Below are 11,409 nucleotides of genomic sequence, written 5' to 3'. Positions count from 1 at the left end.
GAGAAGGGCTTCATACTCAGCTTCGTTGTTGGATGCTATGAAGTCGAATCTGATTGCGTAGTGCAACTGATGTCCTTCAGGTGTTACCAAAATCACTCTGGCTCCAGCATGATGTTCATTAGAAGAATCGTCTGTAAACAATTTCCAAGAGGGAGTTTGGCTTTGAGGTTCAGGCTCTTCTGTTTGTTCACTGTCTGGAAGCCTAATGAGCTATACGACGAAGTCAGCTAGAGCTTGCTCTTTTACTACTGCTCGTGGTAAGTAAGAAATTTCAAACTGCCCACTTCAATAATTAGCCAGCGGCTTCTGGCTTCTACAGAACTTATCGTAGGGGCTGGTCGGTTAAACTAAGATGGGGTGAGCTTGAAAGTACGACCGCAACTTTCTGGAGGCTAAAATCAGGCAATATGCTAATTTTTTAATGGGTGGGTACCGCAGCTCTGCCCTTATTAGCCTTTTGCTTACATAGTATACAACTTTTTGCACATTTTCCTCCTTTCTTACCAAGACAGCACTAGCAGCATATTCCATGACTGCCAAATAGATGAACATAGTTTATTTTTCAATCGGCTTAGATAGAATCGGTGGCTGCGACATGTGAGACTTAAGTGCCTGGAAAGTCTGTTCGCACTCCTCCGCCCACTCGAATTTCTTATTGCCTCTGAGTAGATTAAAAAATGGGACACACTTCTCCGTCGATTTGGAGATAAATCTACTTAGAGCAGCGATTCTCCCAGTTAAACTTTGAACATATTTTTTCTTTGTTGGTAATTTCATATCGACCAGGGCTTTGATCTTTTCGAGATTAGCTTCAATACCTTGTGAATTCACTATAAATCCCAAAAATTTCCCTGATCAAACTCTGAAGGAACACTTGAGGGGATTCAGCTTCATCTGATACTTATTCAAGACGCTGAAGCACTCTTGCAAGTCCCCTATGTGTTCTTCTGCCTTATTTGACTTAACCAACATGTCATTAACATATAATTCCATATTAGTACCGATCAGCTCCTTAAACATGTGATTGTCTAGTCGCTGGTAAGTCGCACCAGCGTTTTTCAAACCGAAGGGCATTACTTTGTAACAGTAAATCCCTATATCAGTCTGAAAGCTAGTGTGATCCTCATCAGGTGGGTGCATACTGATCTGATTGTACCCAGAGTATGCATCCATAAATGACAGGATCTCGTGCCCTGAAGTGGCATCGATCGGCTGGTATATCCTTGGGAGTGGGAAACAATCTTTCGGGCAGGCTTTATTAAGGTCTGTTAAATCCACACATGTTCTCCACTTGCCATTCGGCTTGGGTACTAGTACGAGATTAGAGACCCACGATGGATAAAATGCTACCCTGATGAATCTATTCTCCTTTAGCTTCTCGAATTCTTCCTTTAAAGCTTTCAATCTATCTTTATCGAGCAGCCTTCTTTTCTGTTGCACTGGTGGAAAGCTTTTATCTATGTTCAGGACATGGCTGATAACTGCTGGGTCAATTCCAACCATGTCTTTATGTGACCAGGCAAAGACTTCCTGGTTTTTCTTCAAAAATTCCACCAGCTTTTTTCAAAACCCTGGTCGGATCTGCTTCATTGAGTTGGACCTCTTCGAGGCCCTCGATTGGTCCTACTTCTTCATTAAAATCCCCAAAGCGTGGATCAAAATCCCTATCCTCACTTTGGGCAACACCCTAATTGGTGACGTACTCACCTGATTGAGCTTGTATTTCATTGGTCGTTTGCAACTCTTTTCTAGTGTCTACCCTCGATCCACCTTTCTTTGCTTTAGATATCAAGGAATTGTAGCATTCCTTCGCTTCTTGCTAGTTTCCCAATACGCATCCTACTCCCGCATCAGTTGGGAATTTCATGGCAAGGTGCCAAATCGAGGTTCCAGCTCGCAGGTCGACCAGAATAGGCCTTCCAATTACAACATTGTACGCTGAAGGACAATCAACTACTATAAAATTAGTGAGTAATGTCCTACTCGCAGGTGCAGCTCCTGTAGTAACCGGAAGACTAATCGACCCTGTAGGCATGAGCCCTTTGCCAGAAAAACCATAAATGGTTTGGTTGCACGGCTCCAGGTCCTTCACGGACAACTACATCCTCTCCAGTGAAGATTTGTACAAGATATTGACTTAGCTCCTCATGTCAACTAACACCCTTTTAACCATCATGTTGGCAATCTGGACGTCCACGACCAGAGGGTCTGAATGTGGGAATCGGACATGCTGAGCATCAAGCTCATAGAAAGTTATTAACTCTTCCTCTGTGTCGAGCTATTTAGGGTGCTCGCTCCTCCACAATCAGCATCTCGATGTCCTGATCATGGTGTAAGGTCCGAGCGTATCGATCCCTTTCCTTCCCACTATCTCCTACAAGGTGTGGGTCGCCAGAGATGGTTAGCAACGTACCTGCCATAGGAGCTGGCTGTAAAGGTGGTGAGCGTTGGCGTACAGGCACCTGCTCGTTGCTTCCTTGAGCCTCTCGCTAAGAACCTCCAATGGCTCGTACGTATCTCCTCAGGATAAGGAACTCAATCTCGTCTTTCAGCTGGTTACACTCATTAGTGTCATGGCCATAGTTGTTATGGAAACGACAAAACTTTGTTGTATCTTTCTTGGAGATATCCTTCCTTATAGGCACTGGTCGCTTGTAAGGAACATTGGAGTTGGTTGCCTGGTAGACCTTCGCTCTGCTTTCGACAAGGGTCGTGTAGTTGGTGAACCTTGGCTCGTACCTGTTGCCTTTAGGGCGCTTATTTTCGGATGTTGATGGCTCATTGTTCGCCCTTTTTCCACTATTTTTACCATTCTCGTTGCCTTTTCCGTTGCCATTGGGTTTATCTGACCCGTTGGCGGCTTTAGCGGGATCTTCCTTTGGTCCCTTGTCTTTCGCAGGCAATATTCCCTCGTTGGCAATCGCTTCCTCGAGCTTAATGTATCGGTCTGCTTAATCAAGAAATTTCTGGGTACTCTTCACCCCATTCTTTCCCAGGCTGTTGTAGAGGGGAGAATGGCGCTTTACTTCACGGAATATACCAGTTTGATAGACTCGCGAGAGAATGTCTATCGGGCGACCTGTAATATGGTCAACTACAGGAAGCCCCCGAAAGTGTCTCACGGAGGAAGGCGTCCGTGAGACTCCAATAAAAGGTGTGAGTTCCACGGAGACGTGGGGCACACCACAAACGAGTGCCTTCAGCTGAAGGATGAGATCGAGTCCCTGGCAAGAGCGGGACACCTCGGTCAGTGGGTGAGGATACCCATTATCTATCCCGGACAGGGGGTAGTTCACGGAGCTGCATATTCCCCGGGACAGAGGGGGACCGCTAGCGCTCCTGGAGCCGGTCACCCCCAAGCTCCCGGGTCTCAGTTCCCAGCGCTTCCTGCTCCAGCCGCTCCGGCACCCATTGCCTTGTTGGCTCCAGGGCCTGGCAACCCATACCCGCCCGGCCTTGCTCCGCCACCCGTTGACGGACACGTAGCCACCATTTCCGGAGGACCGCACCTTGCCGGAAGCACCCGCAACTCCCAGAAGAGGTACTTGAGGGAGTTAGAACACACCGGGGAGATGTGCGCCTTGGTTCAATCACCTGCTCAACGTCCCCGAATGATGGACCTTCCCATCACCTTCACAGAGGACGATGCTCGACATGTGCACTTCCCCCACAACGATCCCCTTGTGGTGGAAGCCCAGATTGCCAATAAGAAGGTCTCACGGATCTTGGTTGATAACGGAAGCTCCGTAAACATCCTCTTCAAAGCGGCCTTCCACGCGATCGGATTAACCGAAACAGACCTGGCCCCATGCCCCATCCAGCTTCAAGGGTTCAATGGGGACGCACTCATGCCATTAGGCAAAATTCAACTTCCAGTCACCCTCAGAGGAGAAAGCGACGCTTGTGCCTTCAAGCATAGCACATTCGTGGTGGTCGACTGCCCCACGGCGTATAATGCCATCTTAGGCCGACCGGTCCTAATCGATTGTGGGGCCATAACCTCGATACGCCACTTATGTTTGAAGTTTCCATGCGACGATGGGCGTATTGGCACCCTCCGAGGAGACCAACGAAGTGCACGGAGCTGTTATAACGTCTCCGTCCGATCCGTCTACACGGTCCAAGAGACGTTTGCTGCCATTCCTTTGGCGGAAGAATTACCAGAAACTGGGGGTGCTCAGGAGGTATACTTTGACGAACTCGACCCAAGAGTGGGAATCGAGAAAGCAATAGAGCCGATGGAGGAAGTCGAAGAGGTGATCCTCAACCCGGGAGAACCCACCAAAGTCATTCAGGTGGGGAAAAACCTGCCGTCGGCCATTCGAGATAAGATTGTGGCCACTGTGAAGGATAATCAGGATATCCTGGCATGGTGCCACGCTGATATGACGGGGATTAATCCCAATGTTGCGTGCCACGCACTCAACATAGATCCATCTGCAACTCCAATTCGCCAAAAGAGGAGGTCGTTGGACCCAGTGAGGGCCGAAGCCGTCAAAGCTGAAGTGGACAAGTTGATGTCCATAGGCTTTCTCCAGGAGTCGCACTATCCCGTGTGGTTGGCCAACCCAGTTCTGGTCCCGAAACCCGATGGGTCCTGGAGAATGTGCATTGACTTCACGGACCTAAACAAGGCCTGCCCGAAAGATTGTTTCCCTCTTCCGCGAATCGATCAGATGGTAGACGCTACTTTCGGGTACGAACTCTTATCCTTCATGGATGCGTGCTCCGGATACAACCAGATCAAGATGCATGTCGCGGACCAGGAACACACCAGCTTCCTCACGGACAAGGGTGTCTACTGTTACGTGGTCATGCCTTTCGGTTTGAAGAATGCTGGGGCGACGTACCAGCGTCTAGTAAATAGAATGTTCAAGGACCAACTGGGGAGGAACATGGAGGTGTACGTGGACGACATGTTGGTAAAGTCCAAGACCTCCGGGGACCACAGTGACGACCTTGAGGAAGCTTTCGCCGTGATCCGAAAGTACGGGATGAAACTGAATCCAAAGAAATGTACTTTCGGGGTCTCGTCTGGGAAGTTCCTCGGTTTCATTGTCAGCTCCCGCGGAGTGGAAGCCAACCCTGAGAAAATAAAGGCGTTCATAGATATGCCTTCCCCCCGGAAACATAAGGATGTCCAGAGCGTTACCGGAAGGATAGCTGCTCTCAGCCGCTTCGTATCCAAGGCCACTGACAAGTGTATCCCCTTCTTCAATGTGTTGCGAGGAAACAAGAAGTTCGAGTGGACCCCCGAATGCGAAGCAGCCTTCCAACACCTCAAAGAACATTTAACCCGAGCTCCCATTCTGTCCAAACCTGTCGAAGGAGAGGCGTTGTTCTTATACTTAGCTGTGACTGAGCACGCAGTGAGTGCCGCTCTCGTCCGGGAAGATGGCCGTATCCAGCTCCCTGTGTATTACGTAAGCAAGAGGTTATTGGACGCCGAGTCCAGATATTCAATGATCGAAAAACTCTCCCTCTGCTTGCTAATTGCTTCGCGGAAGCTGAGGCCATATTTCCAGGCGCACACCATCAAAGTACTCACCAATCACCCTCTCCGACAAGTCTTGCAGAAGCCCGAGTCTTCTGGCAGATTGCTTAAGTGGGCTATGGAACTGAGCCAGTTCGACGTCCACTACCAACCACGTGTTTCCATAAAAGGTCAAGCTCTCGCGGACTTTATTGTGGAATGCTCGGGAATGAATGACCTCCCGGAAGATCCTGTCCCGGAACTTCCCACATGGAAGGTCTATGTAGACGGAGCCTCAAATGAAAAAGGAGCTGGAGCAGGGGTCATCCTAATATCTCCCCAAGGGCATCAGCTCCAAAGCGCCATCCGTTTCGCATTCCCAGCATCCAACAACGAGGTAGAACACGAAGCCATGTTAGCTGGATTACGACTGGCCAGAGAAGTCGGAGCCCAAAAAATCGAAGTATACAGCGACTCCCTACTTGTGGTAAACCAAATATCCGGGGAATACCAGAAGAAAGGCGAAAGAATGGCTGCCTACGTGTCTCTCTCCCGCGATCTACTGCAGCATTTCAAAGGCTACCAAATCCGCCAGGTCCCCCGGGACCAGAACTCACTCACGGACACGCTGGCCAAGCTTGCGACGGACCCGGAGATTGAACAGTATGGCTTAGTCCCCATCGGGCACTTAGAAGCCCCCAGTACTGAGACACGAAGGATAAACGCCATCATCGACCATTCCCACTCCTGGATAGGACCCATCCTCAGATTTCTCACCACCGGAGAGCTCCCCACTGATAAAGCTGACGCAAGGAAGCTCCAATATCAAGCTCCCCGATACGTGGTTATGGATGGAAAGCTTTACCGCAGGGGGTTGTCCATACCCTTCCTTAGGTGTGTTGCCGGAACCGAAGTCAGCACCATCATCCATGAGGTTCACGGAGGCTTCTGTGGCGATCATACCTCCGGGCTGAGCCTCTCCAAAAAGATCCTTCGACAAGGATACTTCTGGCCCACCATGAAGAAGGATTGTGTGGATTATGTCAGGAAATGTGAGCAGTGCAAGAGGTACGCCAAGGTTCCGCGAGCGCCGCCTACAGAAATTACCCTAATGACCAGCCCCTGGCCGTTCGCCGTTTGGGGCATTGACCTAGTAGGTTCCCTCCCAACTGGAAAGGGTAGAGTGAAGTATGCCATAGTCGCGGTAGACTACTTCACCAAATGGGCTGAAGCTGAACCTATGAACACGGTCACATCTAAAAAAGCACTGGACTTTGTCATCAGGAATATAGTGTGTCGTTTTGGGCTTCCACGAAAAATTGTGTCCGACAACGGAAAGCAATTTGACAGTGAACACTTCACGAACTTCTGTGCTTCGCATGGAATTATCAAAAGCTTTTCCGCAGTCGCCAGACCCCAGGCTAATGGGCAAGTGGAAGCTGTAAACAAAATATTAAAGACCACGTTGAAGAAAAAACTCCAAGCCTGCAAGGCTCACTGGCCGGAAGAACTTCCGCGAGTACTTTGGGCCTATCGCACAACAGAGAGAACTTCGACGGGGCACACGCCTTATTCCATGACCTTCGGTTGCGAGGCCGTCATCCCAGTAGAAACTATGATCCCCTCTCACAGGCAAGATACCTACGACCCTACCCGGAACCATGCCCTTCTCCAGGAGTCCTTGGACATGATCGAAGAGCTCCGGGAGCAGTCGCAGGTCCAACTAAAAATGTACCAAGGAAAGATAGCCCGACACTTTAACACGAGAGTCAAGAGCCGTACATTCGAAGTTGGGGATCTTGTCCTACGGAGAGTATTTCCTGCTACGCAGGATCCGGGAGTAGGAGTCCTCGGACCCAACTGGGAAGGCCCCTACGAAGTCCAAGAAAAAGTGGGCCATGGGACGTATCACTTACAGAGACTCAACGGATCTAAAGTCCCGCGCGCCTGGAACGCGGAGCACCTCCGCCGTTACTACCAGTAGGCCCCGGACCATCCAGTCGGAAGTCCTTGGTGAAATTAGAAAAAGTGAAAAATGTGGAAATAATCCTCCCTGTTGTAAAACTCACGCCTAGCAGGCTAATTTAATGCAACACGGAGAGATTCACTCCGCTTTTACTGCACTTTTTATCCCTGTGTTCAAAGCTGCGTTTAAACAAGTGACCACGCGGTCCGGAGACGTCCGGACCCCACGCTCACTTGGGGGGGTATACATGGCTAAGGCATAGCCATACGCCCCTTGAACAAAACGTACACCACTTATGTGCTAGCATTATGTTTGAAATTTTTAAATTGTTTGAAATGTTTAAATTGTTAAGCTTAGGTTTATTTGTTGCCATGAACATGCTTGCATTACGTGTCATATGTGCATTATGTGCTTATGTGAAAATTTCCATGGAAATGCCTGTCAGGATGTATCATGAAAATTATCTCCTGTGTAGCCCAGCGATGGACAGGACTGGGGGTTGAGGCACGTTCATATAGCTACGCCAAAACACCCCCAACTCCCTGACAAGTCCTTTGCAGAATACTCCGCGATCGCTGTAGAGCTTTGCTTCAAAAGCTCCAGCTCCGGGACCCGCAAGGCGAAAGATGGCAAGATCCGCGATCGCTGTAGAGCTCTGCTTCGCAAGCTCCAGCTCCGGGTCCCGCAAGGGGAAAGATGGCAAGATCCGTGATCACTGTAGAGCTATGCTTCGCAAGCTCCAGCTCCGGGTCCTGCAAGGCGAAAGACGACAAGATTCGCGACCGTTGTAAGCCTTGCTTCGCAGGCTCCAGCTCCGAATCTCACAAAATAATGTATGGCCAGCTCCTCGACCATTGCAAGTCTCAGCTCCAGGAGCAGACATGGTCGATCCCCCACTCACAGCAGGCCTTGCTTCGCAAAGCCCCTGGTCCGGGATCACACCTGGTGGGCGTGGCGATTTCCCCGACAGCAACGAGCCTTGCCTCGCAGGGCTCCATGCCAGGTCCCTGAAGTCAGCTACCATGAGGTTCGCAACAACAGTTAGTTTTGCTTCGCAAAGATCTAACCTTAAGTCTAGCGACGCTCACCAAAAGAACTCCCGTTCCAAACCATGGAACGGCTCACCTTAGCAATCCCAGTGAACAGTATAACTACAAGTCCCGGGATTGGCTATTTGCCTTAGGAAAGCTAAAATACGGTGAAAGGAACCTGGCCGTTGGAACCAGGAAACCTTCGTAACCTAGAAAATACGTGGGAAAAGACATCATCCGTTAGAGCTTCAAGTGGGAAGTGCATAGGTTTTGGCCGTTGGAACCAAAACCTCATACGCCCCTACAACAGTTTCTACCGTATAAAAGTCTACCCTAAGCGCAAAGATAAATAAAGAACTCGGCAGAAAAGAAAGGAGAATGCTATAATTATGGCAAATATGTCCGCAATGAAAAACTCAAAATGAAAAATAAATTAAAGATAAAACCCCTTCAAGCATTGGGGGAAACTGCAGCTTCCACGACCGCGGCTTCGGGGGCATCGGCTTCAACTGAGGCTGGCGGAGTCGGCTCATTGGAAGGCGGAACTTTGTCATGAGAAGGTTCAGAGGTCCCCGCCTCTCCGGGATCTCCCACCTCAGGAGCTCCAGCACGTTCATCAATGTTGTAAGTTTGGACGTACGCCTCTGGGCCTTGATCCCACACGAGTAGCTTCTCCCTCATGGCTTCGGCATCATCTCCCAGATAGCCTAATACCTCCGGGATCACTTTCCAGAGTTGATGCATGAGGACCACATGCGATATATTAATCGTCCTGTTCAGTATCACCTCAGCATCCTCCTTCTCCTTCAAGCGCTCCGCCTCGGAGGTTGCCAGCTGTGCCTCCGCGACAGTTAGTTGAGCCCTCAATTTTTCCATTTCGGCCTTGGAGGCATCACGCTCCCCCTTAAGAGAATCAATCTCCTTGCGCTGCTCCCTATTTTGGCTCAGCACGGATTGCTTCTCGGTCACATGCCCCCTGGCAGTGAATTGCAAGGCCCCGATCTCTTTATCCTTCTCGGCGAGCCCCAACTGCAGCATAGACACGAGATCCCTGCTCCTCTTATGGAGTTGCTCCTCCTCGTGCAGCTTACTCTGAAGAGTGGAATATTCCTCTTGCTGCTTAAGGAGGAGATCATTTTTTGATTGCAAGCGAGCTTCCAAGGTATCCTTCTCCACCCTGGCTTGGGACAGCTCTTCCCGGAGCTTGGAGTTTTCGGCCTTCATCCCATCCGACTGCTGTTTAAACTCATTCTCTGCCTTGGCCCGGTACTCTTGGTATTTGGCAAGATATTTCTTGTCCGCCTCTTCCTCAGCCGTGCGCTGGGCCTGATCAATCTTCTCCGAAGCCTCCAAGGCATGTTGGGTCAGTTTCTGCTTCTCCGCCTCCAAGGCCTGGCGAGCCAGCTGGCTCTCCTCCAGTTGAACTAGAACTGCACCAACCTCCCGGAACGAGCGTTCAGCGATCATAGAGGCCTGCAAGGAAAGACAACAGAATGAGCTAAAGCCGGACCAAAAGACAGATGATCCCAAAAAACAACAACTCACGGCTTACCCCGGACAGTTGCTGCTTCACAGCGTGTGTCAGCAACAGCGGATCCTTACTGCTACTGATGGCCCATTTCTCAGAATTGAGCTCGCACAAGCTTAGGGCCATGTCCTCCATCATCTCAGCTCCGAACGGCGCCAATGCACGTCCGAGCCTAGGCACCAGCCTCTTCTCCAAGGCTGGACCATCCAAAACCGCTCCGGCCGGGTGAAGGGATCTCACCCCCTCGGCCAGCTCAACTCTCTTCACAGCAGACAAGTTATCTGCCCTTCCCTGAGTAACAGCCTTCTCCGCCTCTAACCGCCTCTTCAAAAAACTATCGGCCCGTCTTACACCCTCCAGGAGGGCAGCGGGGAAACTGGCTGGCTTCCGCGGGAAGTGGAACTTCAGGCCAGGCAGAGGAAGGTTGGTTGTCTGAGAAGAAGGAGACCCCGGAAGGGTGGACCCCCTTTGGGCTGGAGGAGGAGGCAGACGGGGTATTAAGGCCCCGGTTTGTTGCTTTTGCTGCTGCGGCAGCAGAAGTAATTGCCCTTGTTGCTGCTGCTAGTTTGGATGTTGTTGTTGCTGCTGCTGTGACGTTGGTGATTGTCTCTGTTGTTCTTGTTGCTGCTGTTGTTGTAGTTGTGGTTGCTGTCGTTGCTGTTGTTGTTGCCTTCGACCAGGAGAAGAGTGTCTAAGGCGTTTGTTCTTAGCGCCCTCAGCATCTTCTCCGGGACGCTTGCTCACCCCAGTTGTCCTCACGGGGAACACAAGCCCTTCCCCGTCGCTGCTGCTACTCGAGACCATCATAGTCTCGGAAGGCCCGTCAGCAGGAGACTTCTCTACCCTCGGAGACGCTTGCGCCTCGCCACTTGTCTTCTTGGGGGAGGCAGCTTTACCTCCCCTACCAGCCTTGGTCTTCCGTCCTTTCCCCGTGGACGGGTCTTGGCTGGTGGCAGCCTTCCTAATGAGCAAAGTAACCCTCCCCAACATCTTGGCTTCTGGATACTCTGCAAGAAACGTACAAAGCAAGGTTAACGAACCAACAAGCAATGAGAAAAAAGATAAGCGGAAGACAAGGCAATCAACAACATAAAAGCACAAGCAAGCCCGCCAGCAGGGAACAAGAAACAAGAAAAAGAAAAGTTTGAAAGGGACGACCATGCACGAGAAACGTGGATGGCCTTCCCCGAGCAAAACAAAACACCGCTTCCTGCTCCAGGAAGCTCCCGTACTCCTTGAAGTCCGGGAATGACATGCTGAGGGAAGAAGGGTCAACCATGATGACACCTTCTGGCAGACTACCGTCACTCAGACACCCGAGGAGCTCATCTACCCTATCGCAATATCTGTCGAAGGGTATCCTATGCGGATCTAGCCTAAGGAAACGGGGATCAAACCCCATCTGAGAGGT

This window comes from Humulus lupulus, chromosome 1 (assembly GCF_963169125.1).
Source record: "Humulus lupulus chromosome 1, drHumLupu1.1, whole genome shotgun sequence".
In the NCBI taxonomy this organism is placed as follows: domain Eukaryota; kingdom Viridiplantae; phylum Streptophyta; class Magnoliopsida; order Rosales; family Cannabaceae; genus Humulus; species Humulus lupulus.
This window is presented reverse-complemented; position numbering follows the sequence as displayed.